The sequence below is a fragment of the Taudactylus pleione genome, unplaced genomic scaffold (genome assembly GCF_031769625.1).
Source record: "Taudactylus pleione unplaced genomic scaffold, aTauple2 ptg000317l, whole genome shotgun sequence".
Taxonomy (NCBI): Eukaryota; Metazoa; Chordata; class Amphibia; order Anura; family Myobatrachidae; genus Taudactylus; species Taudactylus pleione.
In genome coordinates, this window is record NW_028284718.1 from 751,331 (window position 1) to 758,148 (window position 6,818).

Consider the following 6,818-nt stretch of genomic DNA (forward strand, 5'->3'; position numbering starts at 1 on the left):
GTGTGGTTCTTGGTCCAGGCATCATTCTGAACGGTATGTTTCCCTTTTAACCATTTTTTTATTTTTTATTTTTAAAATGTGTTGATGTAATCCTTTGTCTGTGCCTTTTCCATTTTTTAGTATTTTAAAAGGTTGGTTATATATATCTTTGTTTAAAAATTTTGCAGATGTTTTCCCCATACACATATCACACATGTCCAAACACTCATACTTGTATCTCTTGTTTACGGTAACAAGAATGGTTTTGTTTTTTTGGGGGGGGCTTTTTTTTTTAGTTTTTTAATTGAAAATTGATTTGGTGTTTTTTTTGTTTTTTTAAAACAATTGTCACTTTTTGCAAAGTCGATTTTGCTTTTGAAGTTTTTTAGAATCATAAATTAAGGATTCATTTTAGTAAGCACCACAATTTTATAACTCACAGAGGACCAGAGGCGGTTGGCGGAGCTAGCCGGGTGTGTCCAGATGTTAAGGGGGCATGTTATCGGCCTGCTGGTGGTCCTGGATAGAATGACGGGGATCCTGCGCCACTAATTTTTTTTTTTTTGTTTGCAAAATATTTTAAAACAATAAACATTTAAATTTTGAATACAGTGTCATTCCTTGTCTGTAAATCTTAGATTGTTTAAACTTACATAAGTAGACTATTGCAGCAAGTATTTGAAAGTAATGTAACTAAGGTTGTGTAAAGCTGATTTTTTTAAGCAGGCACATGAAACACCTAACACTAACAATAGGTTTGGAGAGTTACCAGCATTTGTGTTTTTAAATTTTTGTTTGGTTTGGTAAATATTTTATAAAACCTGCTTAGGCCGAGATTATAAAACATACTGATTCTACATAATACCTTTTGGTGTTGGTTTTAACCCACAAAGCATAGTAAAATACTGAGCAATTTGACACATTACAGGATTAGCCATTAAGCAACTTTTCCTTGGGTGAACCAGCTTACACTTGCTTGTAATGTCGAAAAGAAATGATGTTTTTAAAATAAGCGAAAATTTATTAAACATAAATAATAAACAAAAAGTGTTGGGTCACAATCAATGCACACAGTGAAAACAATCTCAAAAATCCAGCCTACACCATAATAAAAAAGGCAAAAAACAATCAAGAACTGGTTGACGAATTAGCATGCCAACATGATTCCACAAATGTGGCGTTGAAAAATTGGGTCCAGAAGATATATCCAATGTGGCCACATGAAGTCATTTTTTGGGAGCAGGAAGTAGTCATCGTTTCATTCCAAAATATTATGAAAGAAAACACAAGATGGGAAATAAAAAAACGATTCATTTTATTTAAAAATAATTACCTTTCTACATTGTGTCAAATAACTTATTTTGTGTCAATAATTACCTAAAGAATCTGGCCACCACATCATCGCATATGGCCCCCCCACATACTGATCTCCGACCAACCTCGGGGGGCCCATCCTCAGGCAAGGCATCCTCTGGCTGCATTGGGACACCACTCCTTATGGCGATGTTGTGAAATATCCCACACAGGACCACAATTTTCGAAACTATATCCGGCAAATACATGAGCTCGCCACCAGAGCGGTGGAGGCATCTGAATCGGCCTTTTAAAAGGCCGATACAGCGCTCCACCACTTGCCTGGTGGCTGTAAGTGCGGAATTAAAATCACTTTGTGGGCCTGGTGTGGGAGCCAAATAAGGAGTGAGCAGCCAGGGCGTGCAAGGGCAGCCACTGTCTCCTGTGAAAAAGACGTGACAACATCAGGATCACTGTGTATCAAGCTTTGCATTGGTATCTACTAAAGGTCTCCACTTACCCAGAAGCCACGCATCACCAGCTTGTAGGTTGTTTAATTTTTGCCAAATCCCTGATTGCCGGATGACGAATGAGTCATGTGCACTCCCGGGTAATTTTGCATTCAGGGACAGGATCTGAAGGGAGGCATCACATACCACCATTACATTCAGTGAGTGATAGTGTTTTCGGTTCCTAAAAATGGCCTCCAGCCGTGCTGGAGGCTGAAGTGGTATGTGAGTACCATCCACAACCCCTATGATGTGTGGGTAGCCAGCTATTTGGTAAAAATTGGCCTTGGCCACACTAAGGGAACCCATATCCAAAGGCATTTTAATAAAATGATGGAGGTGCTTGAAAAGGGCCTCCATCACTGCCCTCAGGATCCTTGAAAAGGAGGATTGGGATATTCCCGCAACTATTCCCACCGTGGTTTGAAAGGATCCTGAGGCACCGAAATGTAACACCGCCATAAATTGTGTAAGTGGTGGTATTGCTGTAGGACTGTCAATTTGCCGCTCAAGATCACTATTAATGAGAGAGTGTCTATGATGATTTCGGGTGGAAGACGGTAGCGCCTTAACACCTCATCATCGGGCATTCCAAAAAGGGTGACACGTGTTCTATATATCTGGGGCCTTGCACGCCTACGATGCCTGTGCCTGGGACGAGATTGAGGTTGGTCAGCTTCCGGTAGCATGGCCACAATAATACGACCAACATCAACCTGAAATGGTAAGAATTGTAGTTAAGGTATGTTGACCCAAAAAAAGACTGAAAAATACTTATCTTTACGATACAATCCAAAAATGCTTACATGCCGGGGTATTGTCATGATTTCCAAAACCTACATTTCAACAGACCATAAAAAGTAAAGTTTTTGGGGTGTCCATTTTGTAAGCTTTATTTTTGAAAAGGCACAAAAATAAAGGGGGTAAACACACATTTCTACAAAGAGCAAACCGACATTGCGACGACTTTCACAATTTGGCCCCCAAAAAACAACCCAGATTGTGAACGCTAAATAGTTTTACAAGGGGAATCAAGCCTACAAAAGTGCGCTAAATAGTTCGCATTTTAACAAGGGGAATCAAGCCTACAAAAGTGTGCTAAATAGTTCGCATTTTAACACAGGGAATCAAGCCTACAAAAGTGCGCTAAATAGTTCGCATTTTAACAAGGGGAATCAAGCCTACAAAAGTGCGCTAAATAGTTCGCATTTTAACAAGGGGAATCAAGCCTACAAAAGTGCGCTAAATAGTTCGCATTTTAACAAGGGGAATCAAGCCTACAAAAGTGCGCTAAATAGTTCGCATTTTAACAAGGGGAATCAAGCCTACAAAAGTGCGCTAAATAGGTCGCATTTTAACAAGGGGAATCAAGCCTACAAAAGTGCGCTAAATAGTTCGCAGTTTTCACATCCCCAAAAACCCGAAAGAAATCCGTAATGTCCCCAAAAGATGCGAAAAACAAGTCATGAACATTTAACAAACAAGTTAAAATCCAAACTTACCAATACACGATAAAGAAGTCACAGAACAAAAAGGTCGTTGGGGCAGAGCCAAAATAAACCTACAAAAGAAAAAAAACAATAAAAATTATTTTTGGGCCAAAACCAAACAAAATGGAGAGCCATATTTTACAAAAGGATGACGGGAAAAAACTTACACAAAAAATACACCACAACTAAAAGAACCACACCAAAAAATGCGAATGGAAAGTTAAACACAAAAAACGCCTCTAACAAATTCCAAAACACCTCCAAACACACTCCGACCAACGTAACCTCCAACAAACAACACCCGCCACCTTGACTCGAGTCGCCAAAAGCCATAAATAGTGTTTCTTTTCCCGCTCAAATTAAGGACGGATCATAGGAACGCACAATCAATGATGCGGCCGAATAATAAGGACGCATGTATAAATACGTCACGGCAAAAAACAAACGATCTGGTGTAGTTCTTGTTTTTGCTGGAAAAATGGCTACAGACCAGCCAAACAATGGCCAAGAGGCGGCTGGTAAGTATTTCTCACATTTCTAATCAAGGCTTATTTAGAAGCAGAATATAGTGAAAGATTGACATCTAACTTAAAAATAATTTAATGTAAATAGGTGTTGAGGATGACATGGAAGTGGCTGCTGGGCCCAGTATTCTGGCCAAAGCTGGCAAAAAGAAAAGGCAGCCACAATTCACAAGAAAGGAGATGGAGGTTTTGGTTCAGAAGTGTGTGGACATCCTGCCACAGGCAGACAGGAATATGGGTGTAAGCCAGAAGTGGAGAATGTGGGAGGAGATAGCCAGTTCTGTCAATAGGGTGGGTGATTATGTCTGTCTAGCGCGGGATGTCAAACGCCGGTAAGTAAAAACTTCACCCACAGAAATAAAAAGGGTCAAATAATGCAGGAATAATGCCTACTTTTTCACCCACAGATGGCAAGACTTCAAATGTCACCTGAAGCAAAAAATGGCTGACAGGGCTAGGCATGCAAGGGGGACAGGTGGGGGTCCCACCCCTGTGTCATTGGAGTTTAATGATTTGGAAGAGCTGGCACAGGGGTGTGTGCAGGATGTGGTGGTGTTTGGCGTGTCCAACATGGATACGGACATGCCAGACTTTGCGGCTCCTCATGTTGTCCCTGGTAAATGTTGTGATGTAACCAACTCTGAAATGTTATTGTGACAATATGTAGATTGTAATGTTCCTCTTTTCTCTTTTTTCTCACAGAGACACAGGCGGATGAGTCTGCTCCAGAGGGGAGCCTTGGCCGCAGAATTTCTGCTGGCTCTGAGGGGAGGAACCAGTACATCCGGCTGAGGACCCTGCAGAAGCCAGTCCTGGGCAATCCCCCTCGCAGGCAGTGTCCCTCCTCACAGAACTCAATTTTAAATCGGATTACCATACGGAGATTCTGCAGAGGATGGACACCAGTCTGCTACGGGTGGCTGAGGCCCTGGAGCAAAATGCTGCGGCCAACGTGACCATTGGTCAGGCCCTGGCTGAAAATACCAGGGCCAACATCCGAATCGCCAATGCCCTGGAGCAGCTCGTTCGCCAGCACATGGTGGAGCCGACGTCCCTTCCTGCCGGAACATCTGGATCCTCCACCTCTGGCACAACAACAGCCATTCCTCCAAATGTGCCTAGCCCTGTGCCTAGTCCAGAGGCCACAACATCTGCCTCTGGACAGGCCAGCCAGAGGACATCCCGGACCCGGTCTGGCGCCCACCCTACCCCAGCCAAATGGGGAAAGAAACGATGACAGCACTGGCTACTTTTCCCACACTCCTTCTGTGCTTGCCCCATATTCCTTAAGGGCCAAAACTTCCCTCTCCTTTCTTGTGAATTGTTTTTAATTTGTTGTTTTTTTTGGCCCAAAATTGGCTTTTTTTTAAAGACAAATGTAAAAAATATTAGTGGGTAACAATGACCCCAAACTTTTAAGGCAAAATGCATATGATTTGTTCAAAAATGTGTTGAGAAAATAAAAAAAATAAAAATGTTCTCAACTGTATTGTGACATTATTTGAAAAATGGTTTAGAGTTAATCCTGTACCACAAGGCAAAAATTAAATCTTAGCTTAAAAAAAACCCCATAAAAAAAAGGGTTAAAAAAAATGGTTCTTTAAGGAACACTTTGTTAAAAAAAAAAAAAAAATCTCCAGGCCAATGCAAAAGGTTACAATACACACAAACATGATGACAATATTGTTACAATATCACAAAACCCTAACAAAATTGTAAAAAACATTCCTTCAAAAATACGCTAATTGATTGCGTAATCCTGAAATTAGCAGCTGAGATTTTCAGCTGCGTACGGTTTTGTGCTAACCCAAAGAAAAAAAAACAAAACACATTACAAGCTGGTTTGCAATCCAAAGTTGATTGTTTTTCTGAGAAGCCGTGATAAATCGATGAAACATCGAGGAGGCCCGGACCAGAGGACAAGGCCATCGCCATTGTGGTCGAGTAATCCAGACCCCAAGCTGTGTGAGCTCTTTGAACGGAAAGAGGATCAGCCAGTGACGTATGACTTGGTACGAACACATTTGATGTTCGCATGAGCTAATTTATGTACGCCCAAAAAACGCCTCGCCATGCCTGCGTTTTCCCATCTCCACCCCCGTCAACGCCCAAAAACGGCCTGTTCTGTCAATCACATTTGACATGTCACTTCCTGTTCGCAATTTGCCGAACGAGTGAAAAAAAGCTTGCAAACTGCCGTACGCACATGCGCAGTGTTACACCGACGCATGCGCGGTTTCTCAACATCGGAACGCAACGAGCGTACTGCTGCTAACGAGCGGCTCTGAATGAGGGCCGTACTCAGATGTCCCAAGGTCATATACTCAGGGTAGTAGGAGTTTTTATATGGACAGTAGGTGGCAGTAGGGAGAAATCTGGAGTAGAAAATCCGGCTGTATAAATAAAGGTGCCCATACAAGGTGCGATGCACCGTGTAGGGTGACTGCCAATCCGTAGCAGACCGCACGATATGCCGGCTTCCCCCTCCTTCATCTGAATGGGATCGTACATGGCATCCCAGATCAGATGGTTTTGCAGGAAGATCTGGGGATGCGATGTGCGACCCCGCAGGACCGCCCAGCACGATATCAGGTACGATATTGTGCCCATAAACGGCACGATATAGCACCTATATCGTGCCGATCCGTTGGAGATATTTGTAGTGTGCAGTATAATGATCTGCACGATCATGTGAGCTACATTTTACTGGACGGAGCATATTTAGCATTGGTGGAAAGTGGAATTTTAAACTACTTTCAGTTATTTTTTGACAACCACTTGGTACAGCTATTAACTGAGGAGACCAATCGCTATGCAGAGCACTTGCCAACTAGGAAAGACAGTACGATTACGACATCGTCATCGTACAGTCGTTCCTCATCCCCTGTAGTGCCTACACTGAACGATAGATATGTCGTTCAGTGCAGACACCCTCCCTCATCTCTTACATGGCGAAATTGTCGGTATAGGCAGATTGACCGGCATGTTCATCGCTGGTCATTTCCGACATTAAACTGCCCAAT